At 43.0% G+C, this 20,383-nt stretch overlaps 1 pseudogene; it reads left to right on the forward strand.

The window, feature by feature from the left end:
- The first annotated feature begins 17,911 nt into the window (after positions 1-17,911).
- On the forward strand, positions 17,912-18,652 carry LOC123406053 (annotated as a pseudogene).
- Positions 18,653-20,383: the final 1,731 nt, after the last annotated feature.

Consider the following 20,383-nt stretch of genomic DNA (forward strand, 5'->3'; position numbering starts at 1 on the left):
CATGTAATGATCTTATGGGAAGTGATGGCTTCACATATAAAAAGAATGTTGATTGAAACTTGTTGAGGGTAGACAAACGTAGACCTTGGTCATTGTTGCAATTAATAGGAAGTGATAAAGAAGGAGAGGTTCACATATAAATATATCATCTTTGACACCATCTATGATTGTGAACACTCACTAAACTGTTACATGCTTAGAAGTAGATGTTGGACAAGGAAGACAACATAATGAATTGTGTTTGCTTGGTCCCGAACAATGTTATATGACTAGAGATCCCTTAGCATGTGACGAGTGCTTCCAACTCATATTATCCAAAACATCTGCACTAAGTAGAGATACTACTTGTGCATCCATAAACTTTCAACCCAGTTTTGCCATGAGAGTCCACCATACCTACCTATGGATTGAATAAGATCCCTCAAGTAAGTTGTCATCGGTTGAATCAATAAAAATTTCTCCCTAATATGTATGATCTATTAGTATGTGGAAAATAAGCTTTGTACAAACCTGTGATGAGGAAGAAATAAAAGCGACAGACTGCATAATAAAGTTCTTTATCACACGAGGCAATATAAAGTGACGTTCCTCCACACTAAGAGGACACACATCCAAACCTTAAAAGCGCATGACAACCTCTGCTTCCCTCTATGAAGGGACTATCTTGTACCTTTATTTTTTTCCCTTGAAAGAGTCATGGTGATCTACACCAATTCCTTATTTCGCCTTTATCTTGGCTAACCTCATATGCTAGGGAAAGATCTATATTCATATGTCAAATTGGAGGTAAGTATTCATGAATTATTATTGTTGACATTACCCTTGAGGTAGATGGTTGGGATGCGAAACTATAAGCCCCTATCTTTCTCTGTGTCCGACTGAAACTTTGATCTCATGAGTACCACGTGAGTTGTAGCAATTGTAGAAGACAAAAGGATGATTGAGTATCTGGATTGCTTTACAAGCTCTTATTTGACTCTTTATGATGTTATGATAAATTGCAATTGCTTCAATGACTAAAGGCTATCGGTTGTTATTTCTCGGTAAGGCTCTTGATCCATACTTTTCCTTGTGAAGGAATTGTCACTTTAGCGTAAGAGATGATACGATGATATTGATGTTCTGAATATGATCATGATGCCTGCATGTCCATATCTTGTTTTGTCGACACCTCTCTCTCTAAACATGTGGGCATGTTTATTGATCTTGGCTTTTGCTTGAGGACATGCGAGCTCTAAGATTGGGGGAGTTGATACGTCCATTTTGCATCATGCTTTGATGTTGATATTTATCGCTTTATGGGCTGTTATTACACTTCATGGTATAATACTTACGCCTTTTCTCTCTTATTTTGCAAGGTTTACATGAAGAGGGAGAATGCCGGCAGCTGGAATTCTGGCCTGAAACAGGAGCAAGTTTGAGATACCTATTCTACGCAACTCCAAAAGCCGTGAAAATCAATGAGGATTTATTTTGGAATTTATAAAAAATACTGGGCCAAAGAAATACCAGAGGGGCGCTAGTGGGAAGCCAAAAGCCTGCTAGGCGCGGCCTCCCCCCTGGCCGCGCATGGGGGCTTGTGGGATCCCAGCTGGCCCTCTGGCCCCCATATTTTGCTACAAGAAGGGTTTCGTTCTAGAAAAAATCAAGAGGAGGCTTTCTGGAGGATTCGCCACCGCCACGAGGCAGAACTTGAGCACAACCAATCTAGAGCTCCGACAGGGTCGTCCTTTCGGGGAAACTTCCCTCCCGAAGGGGGAAATCATCGCCATCGTCATCAACAACACTCCTCTCATCGGAGGGGACTCATCACCATCAATATCTTCATCAGCACCATCTCATCTCTAAACCCTAGTTCATCTCTTGTAACCAATCTCCGTCTCGCGACTCCGATTGGTACCTGTAAGGTTGCTAGTAGTGTTAATTACTCTTTGTAGTTGATGCTAATTGGATTACTTGGTGGAAGATTATATGTTCAGATCATTGATGCTACTCATTACCTCTCTGGTCATGAATATGATTATGATTTGTGAGTATTTACTTTTGTTCCTCAGGACATGGGATAAGTCATGCTATAAGTAGTCATGTGAATTTGGTATTCGTTCGATATTTTGATGTGTTGTATGGTGTTTTTCCTCTGGTTTTATGTGAACGTCGACTACATAAAACTTCACCATTATTTGGTACTAGAGGAAGGCATTGGGAAGTAGTATGTAGATAATGGGTTGCTAGAGTGACAAAATCTTAAACCCTAGTTTATGCGTTGCTTCGTAAGGGGCTGATTTGGATCCACTAGTTTAATGCTATGGTTAGACTTCGTCTTAATTCTTCTTTCGTAGTTGTGGATGCTTGCGAGAGGGGTTAATCATAAGTGGGATGCTTTTCCAAGTAAGGGCAGTACCCAAGCGCCGGTCCACCAACATATCAAACTATCAAAGTAGCGAACGCGAATCATATAAACATGATGAAAACTAGCTTGACAGAAATTCTGATGGGTCCTCGGGAGCGCTTTACCTCCTATAAGAGTTTGGCCAGGCTTGTCCCTTCCTACAAAAGGGATTGGGCCACTTTGTTGCACCGTTGTTACTTTTATTACTTGCTACTTACTACGAATCATCTTACCACACAACTATCTGTTACCGATAATTTTAGTACTTGCAGAGAATACCTTGCTGAAAACCACTTGTCAGATCCTTCTCCTCCTTGTTGGGTTCGACATTCTTACTTATCGAAAGGACTAGATAGATACCCTATAGTTGTGGGTCCTCAATGTCGAGTAACCTTTTTTGTACTGTTCTTAATCAAAACTCTACTTAAACTATTTAAATTCATTGTTTAAATCCTTTTTCTATTTTTGGCACTCCAAACCCAAAAGAGGAATTATGGTATTTTTTCACTCTAGTATTTTACAAAAATGAGTTGACATATTGAGAGGTAATTTATTTTCCTATTTTTGTCGTGGTCTTATTTTTGCCCATTATATTGTGATGATATATTACATTGTTGATGAAGAAGTTGGACGAGAAGCTTTTGAACACCCCGAAGACTGTCGAGCCACGCAAGCAACCCCTTGACCATGTCTATGAAACCCCTTTTATGCATGGCATATAGCAATTCATTTATTTTGCATTGAATCATGACGAAATAGTGACCACTTTGGTGGGTTGCCTTCGTTACTTTCCTCATTGTTAGTTGCATTGCCATGAATCTACTTCTCGCTTAGAGATGTGTTGGTGGAAAGTAGATAGGTTGTTAAAGTAGTTGCTATGCAGGCGGGACAGGTATATGCCTGCTAAAGGAAACAAAGGTGCTACTAATGCTCGAGGGAGAAGTTGTGCTAGGTAACCATTTGAGGAAAAAGTGATGTACTGAGGCAAGTGAGTGTGTTGTTTTTGAAAATAGGTTGGTTTAAGTGCGACTGTTACTCCAACCTTACATGTAAAAAGACGATACCCCTTATGGGATGGGGCTTTGCTGATTAATTTGGTCAACGCTAGCAGAGGGCCTGCATTACTAGTGGTGGGAGTAACGTGGCCACTATCGTTACGGGGTCGTGCCAGAAAGGACGACCATGGCTGTTTTCATAGACACCGAGCATACTGTTAGCCCCCTCATGGATGATACTTCTAATGTACATCATGCAACTTGGCTGCCGATGGGTGGACTCTTTGTTTAGTATTATAAGGGAAAGGCATTTTTTGGGTGCTTACCTCGGGTATGTATTATAACGCGAGTCATGGCTTGACAGGGAAGTTCCCCGAGTCTTGTGGGTAAAGTGTACAACTATTTGAATAGCCCTGTCTACGGTCAAGGACAGTTGGATGACCTCTCTTGGGATATGTCCATTGTTTTACTAACTTGGTGTGTGTGTGTGTGTGTGTGTGTGTGTGTTTGTGAATGAGATACATGAGTTGAGTCGGAGGATTCAATGTGATGAATAAACTAGAGTTGTTCCATTTTCTGTTTATATTGATACATGTAACCTACTCATATGGATACTTGTAATCTCATGAAGCATGCTTTATAAGTTAATAAGACATGTAATTGCACTCAAAATTTAGCTTTCCGCAAAATTTCCTACTTAGTGCTATATCATGCATTGTTGTGCTTTCTTACAAACATGGGTTGCTTGGGAGTACATTCAAAGTAATCATTGGATTGCCACTAGTTATTTAATTTGCCAGGCATGGAAGAACACGAATATACTGAAGAATAATTTGGTGACAGTCATGCAAATTAGGATGCTTCCCAGCTAGAATGCATGTAGGGTTATGGTAGATGGCATGGGTCCATGCTATCGATAAATATTTTTGTTGCGAGTTTGTTTTTGATGTTTTGCCCTCATGGCCCTATCTAAGTCAGACTTGACCGTAATGGTAATAATTTGTGTAAGATGGTATGTATGGATGTAAGACTCTTGTTATTCAGCTTCTGTGTGTTTAGTGAGCACTGATCTCTGGGATCACTGTACACATGCAGTCGGTGACTTCGACTTATGAGTTGTGGTCCCCACACAACTGGTATCAGGGCCATCCTTACTGTAGGAAGCCTTAGTTAGCATGGACGTTAGATAGAATAGAATCGTTTTCAAAGACTATACCTAGTACTTATACTTAGGAGTTTATATATTGCCTATATCTTCTAGTATAGTTTCAAAACTTTACTGACTCCCTCCCCTTAAACCTTTGTAGATGATCGTTTTACCAGAGGACCTCCTAGCATCCCGCTTTCCCTACTCCTTGAGGATAGACTCGAGAAGTGTCGGTTTTGCCGACCTCCTCTACCAAGAGCACTAGGTCAATGCCACCACGAAGGAGTACCACGTTGATGTGGTCATGAAGGCAAACGACTCCCCTACGAATTGGTTCTTTGAACAACCACACATGGAGACCCTGGTTATCGTAGTTGAGACGGTTGCATGGAAAGTAGTTATCCACCTTCGAGACATCATCCTAGAGATGGCTGAGGAGCCAACCACTCTCCACCAACCTTTCAGGAAGGATGATATTATAGAGAGTTGGACGTTGGTCCCATCCAAGGATGATGGAAAACCACTTAGGCTTCACACCTACTTCAACCTCTCCATTGATAGTCTAGCTTACAACCTGATTAAGAAGTCCATGAAGATCCGCAAGGAACTTCACCACACACAAGAGTTACTTCGTCGAGCCAATGTGAAGCCCGATAAGATCAAGAAGGATGGAGCCACTGATGGATGACCCACCATCAATTACATAGGAGGAGTACCCCGAGCTATATATGCACCCGTTCTGGGAATACCTCACTGTCGCCGCATGAGTGTGAAGGAGTGCCGTGAGCTCTTCAATTGGACCATGGCGAAGCATCGTCTGAGTGGACCTCCTCGTTCTGCGATCCCCTGACTAGAGACAACAACCGTATGAATGATAACAAGGAGGAAGACCCCACGGAGAGTGTGTATGAGACCGAGCACTCCACCACCTGAGTCAGAGAACCCCTAGGGTAGGACAAGTCATGTATTCCCCATGCGAAATCGAGTCTGTTAATGTGTCATACGGAACCATGTGTGCTTGTTGTTTGCTTTTGTTGTTTGTATCTTGATGAAAGTCATGCTTTTAGCTTAGGAAACATGTAAGCGGCTACATCACCTATCTTATCTTAATATTATGTGTTCAGTCTTTCGACCCGTATTTGATCACACTTGCACTATACCAAGCCCCATGGGACGCTTCCTCTATTATTGATTTTCGCTCTCACCTATCCAGGTTATTTATTTGGCTGCTCCAAATAGGATGGTGACTACAACCCACAACAACTCATTTGCCAACCCCACTGCCAGCAACTATAGCCAGCAGCAGGGAGCTCATGGGTCTGGTGAGGCTAGAGATCACAAGGAGTAGCCACAAGGCGACATTCCCTCGCCACCACCTCCATCGGAGAACATTACCATAGCTCAGTTTCTCTGAGTTCTTCGGGAGGTATGCCAAGCCAACTCTGTAGCTATTCAGCATATGGATCGGGTCCTTGTTAACAACCAGCAACAAGGAAGGAACGACAATGGCTGCTCGACTCTATCGGAGTTCATGTTAATTTTCCCCCAATCTTCACTGAGAGTGCTGCCGGTGACTGGATCCGCACCATCAAGGACCAACTTACACTATTCAATTGCAATGTGGATCGTGAGAAGGTTCTTTATACCTCTTACTGCCTTGGAGGATCCGTCAGAGCTTGGTGGGATGGATTCAAGGTCATGTAAGGTAACCATGTGATCACCTGGGCTGAGTTCAAGGATTGATTCCGCAAGGCCCACTATCCTTCTAGGATCATGGCTATCAAGAAGTAAGAACTTCGAGCATTGAATCATGAAAGTAGCTCTGTTAAGTAGTACATGCAGAAGTTCAACATCGAGTCAAGGTATGCCCTTAAAGATCTCAACATTGGAGAAGCTAAGATGGAACACTTCATGGAAGGATTCCAGCAAGGACTGAAGTATCACCTCATTGTTTGCGACTGTCGGACCTTCTTCGATTTGGTGAACAAGACTCTCACTACAGGAATCAGCTTCTTTGTCGTTTGCCATGCCGGAGGTCAAAGGACCAGTCCACGGACGGCAAAGACCTTTGTTGTCCGCCGGTGGACGGTAAAATATCCACGGTAGCTAGCACCGGTAAAGAGGTCCTTTGCCATCCTCCGCCTCGCAGCGGACGGCAAAGGAGGCTATACGACACCGATAGGGACCTAATCCGTTAGATAGTTAACAGAGCCTTTGTCGTCTGCCACACGATGGAGCCTTTGTTGTCTGCCATGCGTAGGCCTTTGCCGTCTATCGTGCATGACCTTTCCCGTGTGCCGCATGTGTCCTTTGCCGTGTGACGCGCGTGCCCTTTGCCGACACCGCGCATGGCCTTTGGAATATGTCGAGCGTGGGATTTGCTGTCTGCCGTGCGTTCCCATTGCAGTCTGTCACGCGCGGCCTTGGTCGTCAGCCGCAGATGGCAAAGTGATTAGCCCTATTGCCCCAGGTTGCATAGGTGTGTGCCACGTGGCACCTTTGCCATCAGCTGGCGGACCGCAAAGGCCTTTGTTGTCCGCTGGCAGAAGACAAACTGCGTGTATTGTCACCTTTTTGTTTGTTTTCACTTATTTTCCTGCATTTTCAAAATACTTCTATGATATATATCATTTCAAACATCACATGTAGATTCAGACATCATAGAAGAAACATAGGCCATGTATCCAACATTATCGTGAAAATATTGAGCAAGAAAACAAATATTTTCACATAGTTCATCCATATATACACATAGTTTGAAACATCCCACTGTTCATTGATACGTCCATTTTGCATTATGTTTTCATGTTGATATTTATCGCTCCTTTTGCTGTTATTTAACTTCACGGTACTATTCTTATGTCTTTTCTCTCTTATTTTGCAAGGTTTACATGAAGAGGGAGAATACCGGCAACTGGAATTGTGGCTTGAAAGTGGAGCAAAGTAGAGATACCTATTCTGCGCAACTCCAAACACCGTGAAAATCAACGGAGATTTTTTTCCCAATTTATAAAAAATAATGGGCCGAAGAAGTGGCGGAGGGGCACCAGGGGGTGCCCACAAGCCTGCACGGCGCGGCCACCCCCCAGGTCGCGCCATGGGGGCTTGTGGGCAGCCCACTGGCCCACTAGCCCCCCTCTTTTGCTCTATGGAGGGTTTCGTCGAGGAAAAAATCACAAGGGAGCTTTTTCGTGGTTTCGCCGCCGCCACGAGGCGGAACTTGAGCAGAACCAATCTAGAGCTCCGGCAGGATGATCCTGCCGGGGAAACTTCCCTCCCGGAGGGGGAAATCGTCACCATCGTCATCACCAACACTCCTCTCATCGGAGGGGACTCGTCACCGTCAACATCTTCATCAGCACCATCTCATCTCCAAACCCTAGTTCATCTCTTGTAACCAATCTCCGTCTCGCGACTCTGATTGGTACTTGTAAGGTTTCTAGTTGTGTTGATTACTCTTTGTAGTTGATGCTAGTTGGATTACTTGGTGGAAGAGTTTATATTCAGATCCTTGATGCTACTCATTACCCCTCTGATCATGATTATGATTATGCTTTGTGAGTAGTCACTATTGTTCCTGAGGACATGGGATAAGTCATGCTAATAATAGTCATGTGAATTTGGTATTCGTTCGGTATTTTGATATGTTGTATGTTGTTTTTCCTCTAGTGGTATTATATGAACGACAACTACATAACACTTCACCATTATTTGGGCCTAGAGGAAGGCATTGGGAAGTAGTAAGTAGATGATGGGTTGCTAGAGTGATAGAAGCTTAAACCCTAGTTTATGCGTTACTTCGTAAGGGGCTGATTTGGGTCCACTAGATTAATGCTATGGTTAGACTTTGTCTTAATTCTTCTTTAGTAGTTGCAGATGCTTGCGAGAGGGGTTAATCATAAGTGGGATGCTTGTCTAAGTAAGGGCAGTACCCAAGCGCCGGTCCACCCACATATCAAACTATCAAAGTTACGAACGCGAATCATATGAACATGATGAAACTAGCATGACAAAAATTCTCGTGTGTCCTCGGGAGCGTTTTTCCTCCTTTAAGACTTTGTCCAGGCTTGTCCCTTTCAACAAAAGGGATTGGGCCACTTTGCTGCACCATTTCTACTTTTGTTACTTGTTGCTTGCTACGAATCATCTCACCACACAATCACTTGTTACCGACAATTTCAGTGCCTGCAGATTTTACCTTGCTGAAAACCACTTGTGAGATCCTTCTGCTCCTCGTTGGGTTCGACACTCTTACTTATCGAAAGGACTACGATTGATCCCCTATACTTGTGTGTCATCAAGACTCTTTTCTGGCGCCGTTGCCGGGGAGTGAAGCGCCTTTGGTAAGTGGAACTTGGTAAGGAAACATTCATTTAGTGTGCTAAAATTTATTGTCACTTGTCACTATGGATACTAATACTTTGAGGGGCTTGTTCGGGGTATCTTCACCTCGAACGGAAGCAGAAAGAGTTGCTCCTCAACCCGCGGCACCTACTGAAAATATTTGCTTTGAATTTCCTTCGATTATGCTTGAGAAACTGCTGGCTAATCCCTTTACAGGAGATGGAACATCACATCCACACTTGCATCTAATCTATGTAGATGAAGTTTGTGGTTTATTTAAGCTTGCAGGTGTGCCCGAGGATGAGGTCAAGAAGAATGTCTTTCCTTTATCTTTAAAGGATAAGGCGTTGACATGGTATAGGCTATGTGATGATACTGGATCATGGGACTACAATCGAGAAAGCATCGCTCAAGCTTGGGGGAGGCTTAAATCAATGCTATATTCATGCCCCAATCATGAGCTCTCAAGAGAAATTATCATTCAGAACTTCTATTCTCGGCTTTCTCATGATGATCGCACCATGCTTGACACTTCTTGTACCGGTTCTTTTATGAAGAGAGATATTGACTTCAAATGGAATTTATTGGAGAGAATTAAATGCAACTCTGAAGATTGGGAGCTTGAAGAAGGTAAGGAGTCAGGTATGAATTTCACTTTTCATTCCGTTAAATCCTTTGTTGAGACAAATACTTTTTGTGACTTTGGCGCTAAGTATGGACTTCACTTTGAGATAGTAGCTTCATTGTGTGAATCCTTTGCTGTCCATATTGATCTCGCCAAAGAGAAGTGGTTTAAATCTCATCCTCCTTTAGAAGTCAATGTAGTCAAACCCACTCCAGTTGAAGAGAAAGTCATTGCCTATAATGATCATGTGGTTCCCAGTGCTTACATTGAGAAACCACCTTTCCCTGTTAGGATAAAGGATCATTCCAAAGCTTCAACTGTGATACGTAGAGGATATATTAGAACACCTACACCCCCTGAGAAAATTAGAGTTGAACCTAGCATTGCTATTATCAAAGATCTTCTGTCTAAAGAAGTTGAGGGACATAATATTCACTTTTGTGAAGATGCTGCTAGCATTGCTAAACCTCACGTTAGAGACAAACATAGGCATGTTGTTGGCATGTCTGTGGTTTCTGTTAAGATAGGAGATCATAGTTATCATGGTTTATGTGACTTGGGTGCTAGTGTTAGTGCAATACCTCAATCCTTATACAATGAAGTCAAAGATGAGATTGCAGCTGTTGAGATAGAACCTATACATGTCACTATTCAGCTTGCCAATAGAGATACTATCTGCCCTGTGGGAATTGTTAGGGATGTTGAAGTCTTGTGTGGTAAAACGAAGTATCCTGCTGATTTCCTCGTTCTTGCTACCGCTCAAGATAGCTTTTGTCCCATCATATTTGGCAGACCCTTCCTCAATACCGTCAATGCTCATATTGACTGTGAGAAGCAAACTGTCACTGTTGGCTTTGAAGGTGTGTCACATGAGTTCAATTTCTCTAAGTTTGGTAGACAACCTCATGAAAAGGAGTTTCCTAGTACGGATGATACTATTGCCTTAGCCTCTATTGCCGTGCCTCCTACTGATCCCTTGGAGCAATGCTTGCTTGAGCATGAAAATGATATGCATATGGATGAAAGCGATGAAATAGATAGAGTTGTCTTAGAACAATGTCCTATTCTTAAGAATAACTTGCCTGTTGAACAACTTGGGGATCCGCCCCCACCAAAGGGTGATCATGTGTTCGAGCTTAAACAGTTGCCTGATACTCTTAAGTATGCCTATCTTGATTAAAAGGAGATATATCCTGTTATAATTAGTGCTAGCCTCTCGGAGCATGAAGAAAAGAAGTTACTAAAAACTCTGAGGAAGCACCATGCTGCTATAGGATATACTCTTGATGATCTTAAGGGCATTAGTCCCACTCTATGCCAGCACAAGATTACAACTGATCCTGATTTCAAACCAGTTGCTGATCATCAAAGGAGATTAAATCCTAAGATGAAAGAAGTAGTGAGAAAAGAAATACTAAAGCTCCTGGAAGCGGGTATTATCTATCATGTTGCTCATAGCGATTGGGTGAGTCCGGTGCATTGCGTTCCTAAGAAGGGAGGCATTACCGTTCTCCCTAATGATAAGGAAGAGTTGATCCCACAGACGATTATTACTGGCTATAGGATGGTGATTTATTTTAGGAAGTTGAATAAGGCCACTATGAAAGATCATTACCCTCTGCCTTTTATCGGCCAAATGCTAGAAAGGTTGTCTAAACACACACACTTCTGCTTTCTAGACGGTTATTCTGGTTCCTCCCAAATACCAGTTGCACAATCTGATCAGGAGAAAACCACTTTCACCTGTCCTTTCGGTACCTTTGCTTATAGACGTATGCCTTTTGGCTTATCTAATGCACATGCCACCTTTCAAAGATTTATGATGGCTATATTCTCTGACTTTTGTGAAAAGATTGTCGAGTTTTTCATGGATGACTTCTCCGTTTACGGGTCTTCCTTTGATGATTGCCTCAGCAACCTTGATTGAGTCTTACAGAGATGTAAAGACACCAACCTTGTCTTGAATTGGGAGAAGTGCCACGTTATGGTTAATGAAGGCAAAATATTAGGACATAAAATTTCTTAAATAGGTATTGAAGTCGATAAGGCTAAGGTTGATGCAATCGAGAAAATGCCATACCCCACAGATATCAAAGGAATAAGAAGTTTCCTTGGTCATGCTGGTTTCTATAGAAGGTTCATTAAAGACTTCTCTAAGATTTCTAGGCCTCTTACCAATCTCTTGCAAAAGGATATTCCTTTTGTCTTTGACGATGATTGTGAGGAAGTCTTCGAAATACTTAAGAGGGCTTTGATAACCGCACCTATTGTTCAACCACCTCATTGGAACCTACCCTTTGAAATCATGTGTGACGCTAGTGATTAGGCTGTTGGTGCTGTTCTAGGGCAAAGAGTTGATAAGAAGTTGAATGTTATTCACTACGCTAGTAAAACTCTAGACAGTGCCCAGAGAAACTATGCTACTACGGAGAAGGAATTTTTAGCAGTCGTATTTGCATGTGAAAAGTTCAGGTCTTACATAGTTGATTCCAAAGTCACTATTCACACTAATCATGCTGCTATTAAGTACCTCATGGAGAAGAAGGATGCTAAACCTAGACTTATCATATGGGTTCTCTTGCTACAAGAATTTGATCTCCACGTTGTTGACAAAAAGGGTGGTGATAACCCAGTAGTGGATAACTTGTCTAGGTTGGAGAACGTTCTTGATGACCCACAACCTATTGATGATAGCTTTCCCGATGAGCAATTGAATGTCATCAATGCTTCACGTAGTGCATCGTGGTATGCTGATTATGCAAACTTTATCGTTGCCAAATACATACCACCTAGTTTCACGTACTAGCAAAATAAGAAATTCTTCTTTGACTTGAGACATTACTTCTGGCATGATCCTCACCTTTATAAGGAAGAAGTAGATGGTGTTATTAGACGTTGTGTACCTGAACATAAACAGGGACAGATCCTACAGAAGTGTCACTCCGAGGCCTACGGAGGACACCATGCGGGAGATAGAACTGCACACAAGGTATTGCAATCAGGTTTCTATTGGCCCAGTCTCTTCAAGGATGCCCGTAAGTTTGTCTTGTCTTGTGACGAATGTCAGAGAATAGGTAATATTAGCAAAAGTCAGGAAATTCCTATGAACAATTCACTTTTCATTGAACCATTTTATGTCTGGGCTTTGATTATATGGGACCTTTTCCAAAATCCAACGGGTATACGCATATCTTAGTTGCTATTGATTATGACACTAAGTGGGTAGAAGCTATCCCCACTAGTAGTGCTGATCACAACACCTCTATCAAAATGCTGAAAGAAGTTATCTTCCCTAGATTTGGAGTCCCTAGATATCTAATGACCGACGGTGGTTCACACTTCAATCATGGTGCTTTCCCTAAAACACTTGCTATGTACGATGTCAACCATAGAATTGCGTCTCCCTACCACCCTCAGTCCATTGGTCAAGTAGAGCTAAGTAATAGAGAGATTAAACTGATTCTGCAAAAGACTGTCAACAGGCTTAGAAAGAATTGGTCTAAGAAGCTCGATGATGCACTGTGGGCTTACAGAACTGCCTATAAGAATCCCATGTGCATGTCCCCGTACAAAATGGTGTATGGGAAAGCATGTCACTTACCTCTTGAGCTAGAGCATAAAGCTTATTGGGCAATCAAAGAGCTCAACTTTGATTTCAAACTTGCCGGTGAGAAGAGGTTATTTGACATTAGCTCGCTTGATGAGTGGAGAACTCAAGCATATGAGAATGCCAAGCTCTTCAAAGAGAAGGTTAAGAGGTGGCATGATAAGAGGATACAAAAGCATGAGTTCAATGTAGGTGATTATGTCTTGCTATATAACTCTCGTTTAAGATTCTTTGCAGGCAAGCTCCTCTCTAAATGGGAAGGTCCCTATGTTGTTGAGGAAGTATATCGTTCCGGTTCTATCAAGTCAACAACACGGAAGGTAATTGTCCGAGAGTTGTAACTGGGCACAGAATCAAGCATTATATCTCAGGTACTCCCATAAATGTTGAAAGCAATATCATCAATACCATAACTCCGGAAGAATACCTAAGTGACATTTATCAACCTATTTCAGACTCCGAAAACGAAGAGGTATGTGATTTGGTAAGAAAACAGAGTCCAAAAATTTTCCAATAGGAAATTTTCTCCGTTTTTGAATATTTGAAAAAATACAAAAATTGGAAGTAGTCCGGAAAGTGCGTGAGGAGGCGACAAGCCTGCACGACGTGGGCCCACCCCCTGGCCGCGCCGTGAGGGCTTGTGGCCACCTCGTGCGCCTCCCGGACTACGTTTTCATGCAGGGGACTCCTTCTGGTCTAAAAAAATTCATTATATATAATTCCGTTTGGTCTGACCCCTGCATAACGCATATTTCCTCTGTTTTTCGTTTCGAGCCTGTTTTCTACCGCAGATCTAGGTCAAGATGTAGTCCCAGGAATCTTTGGGGGAGAACAACCTCCATCAAATCTATGGAGAAGTTCATGCTGATCTGAAAAGGATGGAGGTCATGGAGGCTAAGGAGAAGGATCAGGCACGGGACGAAGTGCAATCTGTGCTCAACAAAGAAGAAGTTGAAGAAGTGGATTTCCTCCAACCGTACCTCCACCTACTGTCTCCATCTTTGATTGAACTCTTGCGGTTTTGTGAAACAACTCGTGCTCACAATACTTGTCTCACTCATGAAGTTGTTTTGTTGGAGAAACATATCACAGATCTCCAAAGTATAAATCGAAGACTGATGGCCCTCTTGGAATCAAAGGTTGCAACAACATCATTACCATCACCGCCAAAGGAAGACAACTGAGCATTGGTATGGGCAATCCCCTTGGCTTGTGCCAAGCATGGGGGAGTTGCCCCGGTATCGTATCACCATGACATCTTTTGCCTTTACCTTTGTTTTAGTTTTCCTTTTCAGTTTTCTCTTTTTCTAGTAGAGTAAAGTCTTAGTGTTTTACTCTTGAGTTTTGCTTTGTGTCACCCCCGATGTATTCTTGCTTGCGAGACATATAATAAAGAGTGTCTTAGTTGAAGGGCTTTGGCTCTTGACATGATCAAAAGAGTGAGAATAGAACAAAAGCATGAAAGATCGTGTAATGATCTTATGGGAAGTGATGGATTCACATATAAAAAGAATGAGGATTGAAACTTGTTGAGGGTAGGAAAACGTAGACCTTGGTCATTGTTGCAATTAATAGGAAGTGATAAAGAAGGAGAGGTTCACATATAAATATATCATATCTCACACCATCTATGATTGTGAACACTTACCAAACTATTGCATGCCTAGAAGTAGATGTTGGACAAGGAAGACAACATAATGAATTGGGTTTGCTTCGCTCTGAACAATGTTATATGATTAGAGATCCCTTAGCATGTGACGATTGCTTCCACCTCATATTAGCGAAAACTCCCACACTAAGTAGAGATACTACTTGTGCATCCATAAACCTTCAGACCAGTTTTTCCATGTGAGTCCACCATACCTACCTATGGATTGAATAAGATCCCTCAAGTAAGTTGTCATTGGTGCAAGCAATAAAAGTTGCTCTCTAATATGTATGATATATTAGTGTGTGGACAATAAGCTTTATATGAACCTGTGATGAGGAAGACATAAAAGCGACAGACTGCATAATAAAGTTATTTACCACAGGGGGCAATATAAAGTGACGTTCCTCCACACTAAGAGGACACACATCCAAACCTCAAAAGCGCATGACAACCTCTGCTTCCCTCTGCGAAGGGCCTATCTTGTACCTTTACTTTTTATCCCTGAAAGAGTCATGGTGATCTTCACCAATTCCTTATTTTGCCTTTGTCTTGGCTACCGTCACATGCTTGGGAAAGATCTATATTCATATGTCAACTTGGAGGTAGGCATTCATGAATTATTATTGTTGACATTACCCTTGCGGTAAGCAGTTGGGAGGCAAAACTATAAGCCCCTATGTTTCTCTGTGTCCAGCTGAAACTTTGATCTCATGAGTACCACGTGAGTTGTAGCAATTGTAGAGAACGAAATAATGATTGAATATGTGGATTTGCTTTACAAGCTCTTATTGACTCTTTCTGATGTTGTGATAAATTGCAATTGCTTCAATGACTAAAGGCTATCGGTTGTTACTTCTCGGTAAGGTTCTTGATCCATTCTTTACTTTGTGAAGAAATTATCACTTTAGCATGAGATATTATATGTTGGTATTGTTGTTCTGATCATGATCATGATGCATGCATGTTCGTATCTTGTTTTGTCGACACCTTGCTCCCTAAACATGTGGACATATTTATTGAGCTAGGCTTTCGCTTGAGGACAAGCGAGGTCTAAGCTTGGAGAAGTTGATACGTCCATTTTGCATCATGTTTTCATGTTGATATTTATCGCTTCTTTTGCTCTTATTTCACTTCACAGTACTATTCTTATGCCTTTTCTCTCTTATTTTGCAAGGTTTACATGAAGAGGGAGAATACCGGCAACTGGAATTCTGGCCTGAAAGTGGAGCAAAGTTGAGATACCTATTCTGCACAACTCCAAACGCCGTGAAAATCAACGAAGATTTCTTTCCCAATTTATAAAAAATATTGGGCCGAAGAAGTGTCGGAGGGGCACCAGGGGGTGCCCACAAGCCTGCACGGCGTGGCCACTCCCCAGGCCGCACCATGGTGGCTTGTGGGCAGCCCACTGGCCCACTGGCCCCCCTCTTTTCTATATGGAGGGTTTCGTCCAGGAAAAAATCAGAAGGGAGCTTTTTCGTGGTTTCGCCGCCGCCATGAGGCGGAACTTGAGAAGAACCAATCTAGAGCTCCGGAAGGACGATCCTGCTAGGGAAACTTCCCTCCCGGAGGGGGAAATCGTCGCCATCGTCATCACCAACACTCGTCTCATCGGAGGGGACTTCAACATCTTCATCAGCACCATCTCATCTCCAAACCCTAGTTCATCTCTTGTAACCAATCTCCGTCTCGCGACTCTGATTGCTACTTGTAAGGTTGCTAGTAGTGTTGATTACTCTTTGTAGTTGATGGTAGTTGGATTACTTGGTGGAAGAGTTTATGTTCATATCCTTGATGCTACTCATTACCCCTCTGATCATGATTATGATTATGCTTTGTGAGTAGTTACTTTTGTTCCCGGGGACATGGGATAAGTGATGCTAATAATAGTCATGTGAATTTTGTATTCGTTCGGTATTTTGATATGTTGTATGTTGTTTTCCTCTAATGGTGTTATGTGAATGTCGACTACATAACACTTCACCATTATTTGGGCCTAGAGGAAGGCATTGGGAAGTAGTAAGTAGATGATGGGTTGCTAGAGTGACAGAAGCTTAAACCCTAGTTTATGCATTACTTCGTAAGGGGCTGATTTGGATCCACTAGTTTAATGCTATGGTTAGACTTTGTCTTAATTCTTCTTTCGTAGTTGCGGATGCTTGCGCGAGGGGTTAATCATAAGTGGGATGCTTGTCCAAGTAAGGGCAGTACCCAAGCGCCGGTCCACCCACATATCAAACTATCAAAGTAACGAACGCGAATCATATGAACATGATGAAACTAGCATGACAAAAATTCCCCTGTGTCCTCGGGAGCGTTTCTCCTCCTATAAGACTTTGTCCAGGCTTGTCCCTTGCTACAAAAGGGATTGGGCCACTTTGCTGAACCGTTGCTACTTTTGTTACTTGTTGCTTGCTACGAATCATCTCACCACACAATCACTTGTTACTAACAATTTCAGTGCGTGCAGATTTTACCTTGCTGAAAACCACTTGTCAGATCCTTCTGCTCCTTGTTGGGTTTGACACTCTTACTTATCGAAAGGACTAGGGTTGATCCCCTATACTTGTGGGTCATCATTCATCCATACAAATCGAAACAGAAAAGAAACCAATAGCAGTCCATCAATGCCAGCTTCCATGAAGTGAACCAGATATGCAAAATGAGAATAAGAAAGTTAAAAGGAGAAGAAGAAGAATACTAGAAGAAGAAGAAGAAGTACAAGAAGAAGAAGAAGAAGAAGAAGAAGAAGAAGAAGAAGAAGAAGAAGAAGAAGAAGAAGGACAAGGACAAGGACAAGGACAAGGAGAAGGACAAGGAGAAGGAGAAGGAGAAGGATAAGAAGAAGAAGAAGAAGAAGAAGAAGAAGAAGAAGGAGAAGAAGAAGAAGAAGAAGAAGAATTAGAAGAAGAAGAATAAGTCTAAGTAGTAGTAGTAGTAGTAGTAGTAGTAGTAGTAGTAGTAGTAGCAGTAGTAGTAGTAGTAGAAGAAGAACAAGAACAAGAAGAAGAAGAAGAAGAAGAAGAAGAAGAGGAACAACAAGAACAAGAAGAAGGAGAAGGAGAAGGAGAAGGAGAAGGAGAAGGAGAAGGAGAAGGAGAAGGAGAAGGAGAAGGAGAAGGAGAAGGAGAAGGAGAAGGAGAAGGAGAAGAAGAAGAAGAAGAAGAAAAAGAAGAAGAAGAAGAAGAAGAAGAAGAAGAACAAGAAGAAGAAGAAGAAGAAGAAGAAGAAGAAGAAGAAGAAGAAGAAGAAGAAGAAGAAGAAGAAGAAGAAGAAGAACTAGAAGAAGAAGAAGAAGAAGAAGAAGAAGAAGAAGAAGAAGAAGAAGAAGAAGAAGAAGAAGAAAAATAAGGAGAAGAAGGAGAAGAAGAAGGAGGAGGAGGAGAATAAGGGGAAGGAGAAGGATAAGAAGAAGGATACAAAGAAGAAGAAGAAGAAGAAGAAGAAGAAGAAGAAGAAGAGAAGAAGAAGAAGAAGAAGAAGAAGAAGAAGAAGAAGAAGAAGAAGAAGAAGAAGAAGAAGAAGAAGAAGAAGAAGAAGAAGAAGAAGAAGAAGAAGGAGAAAGAGGAGGAGGAGAAGAAGGAGAAGAAGAAGAAGAAGAAGGAGAAGAAGAAGGAGGAGGAGGAGGAGGAGAAGAAGAAGAAGAAGAAGAAGAAGAAGAAGAAGAAGAAGAAGAAGAAGAAGGAGAAGGAGAAGAAGAAGGAGGAGGAGAAGGAGAATAAGAAGAAGAAGGAGAAGAAGAAGGAGGAGGAGGAGGAGGAGGAGAAGAAGAAGAAGAAGAAGAAGAAGAAGAAGAAGGAGAAGGAGAAGAAGAAGGAGGAGGAGAAGGAGAAGAAGAAGGAGGAGGAGAAGGAGAAGACGAAGCAGGAGAAGAAGAAGGAGAAGGAGAAGAAGGAGAAGAAGAAGGAGAAGAAGAAACATAAGATGATTACAACACTTATCTTATTTTGAGCTTATTATGTCATTTAGGATGAACATATTGCTAAGTATATGAGATATATGAGCTAACCAAGGTTCTTATGCTATTTTTGACCTAACTAAGCTAATTATGTCATAAATGAACTAAATAAGATAAGTATCTCATGCTTGAAGACAAGCGTCATGCCATGGAAGGCACTCGCAAGCGCAAGATGATCAAAAATGGTTGTCACAACAGCCGGAGTCCTCGCCTCTCGTATCCAACCCCAACCAAGCCAACATATCGGCCTCAGAAAGTGAGGACTCCTACACCTTGTCCAACCTACCAGCCTCAGCAGTATGCCAATCCAGTCCAGCTTACAACAACCCCCAATAGCAACAATGGCGGCAAGAACAACAATGGCTCATACCAAGTCACTTCCCTTGGATGTGGTCAGCCTAGGCAACCTCTAGGCAGTGCCCCAACAAGAAGCCGAATGCAACACGCCCCAATGCATCGAGGAAAGGTCAAGGCCGTGGAGAGCACCAAGGAATCAAGCTCCCCACAACCATCCCAATAATGTCACCGTTGAGGAAGCCCGAGAAGACTCGGACATCATACCCGGTATTTTCCTTGTCAATTCAAACCCATCAACTGTTCTATTTGATTGTGGAGCTTCACATTCCTATGTTATTATCGAGGCTCTATGACCGGGGTTACCCACGCCCGCCTACCTGTGTCCTAGGGCCCAGTACGCATCGTGGACCCGGGGATGTTCCCCATTGAAGCCCAGCGGTCCGGAACTTGTGAGGGCCCCTCCTCGCGAGGGGCTCATCATTGAGTTCCCCCTAGGTCGTTCCCTGCGAGGCTCGCACCAAGGAGACACCTCCAAAGTTCCACCTACGAGGGGCGGACTTACCAAGGGCTGCCTGCCGGGGTTTCTGATTCCAACCTCCTCTCGGGGGTAACATGAGTTACGCTGTGCGGCACCAGGGTCGGTGCCAGCGGGAACGGACAAAGAAGCTTTCCCCTTTGGTGCTAAGGGAGTCGAGCCAGTCGCAGGTTCCCAAAGCAACCCCCAAAGGGCACGACAGGACGGAGGTCACCCCCGAGCCCACATGCGCATCATGGAGAAGGGCTTTTGCAGGTGAAGACCACCTTTGTCAGGGCGGGCCATAGTCCTGTCCCCTTTCAAAATGATCGTTGTGGCAACCCTTCCCGCCAAGTGCGTTTTCGGAGAAGAGGCACAAGGCTGGTATAAAGAGAGAGGTCGGGCCTCTATAGTAGAGGCCGATTCCTCATTGTATTGACCAGGGCAAGAACCCTCCTTTGTACTCCTCTTCCACCTCAAGCAATCTATACAAGAAGGAGTAGGTTTTTACACCACAAGGTGGCTCGTGTCTGGGTAAACTGCTCGCATGTTTTTGTTCGCTCCCCTTAGTTAGAGCTATCAGAGAGTCTCAATGAAGTTTAGAGGTAGAACAGGGTAGGAGAGCGAGTGCACCCGAGAGTTCGAATCTTTTTTGGTCTATGGAGCCCCGATTCCGATATTTGGCATGCGAGGTAGGGGTGTGAAGCCGCTCTTAAGCTCTAGTTTCGCCCCCGGCTTCACCGACCCCATGGCCGATGCTCTCCGTGTGCGAGCTGAGTGCAGAGCTATGCAGGTCATGGTGACCACACCCATGGGCCCGGACACCTACAGTCACTCCTGCAGGTCGAGACCGCGG

This window comes from Hordeum vulgare, chromosome 6H, assembly GCF_904849725.1.
Source record: "Hordeum vulgare subsp. vulgare chromosome 6H, MorexV3_pseudomolecules_assembly, whole genome shotgun sequence".
Classification (NCBI taxonomy): domain Eukaryota; kingdom Viridiplantae; phylum Streptophyta; class Magnoliopsida; order Poales; family Poaceae; genus Hordeum; species Hordeum vulgare.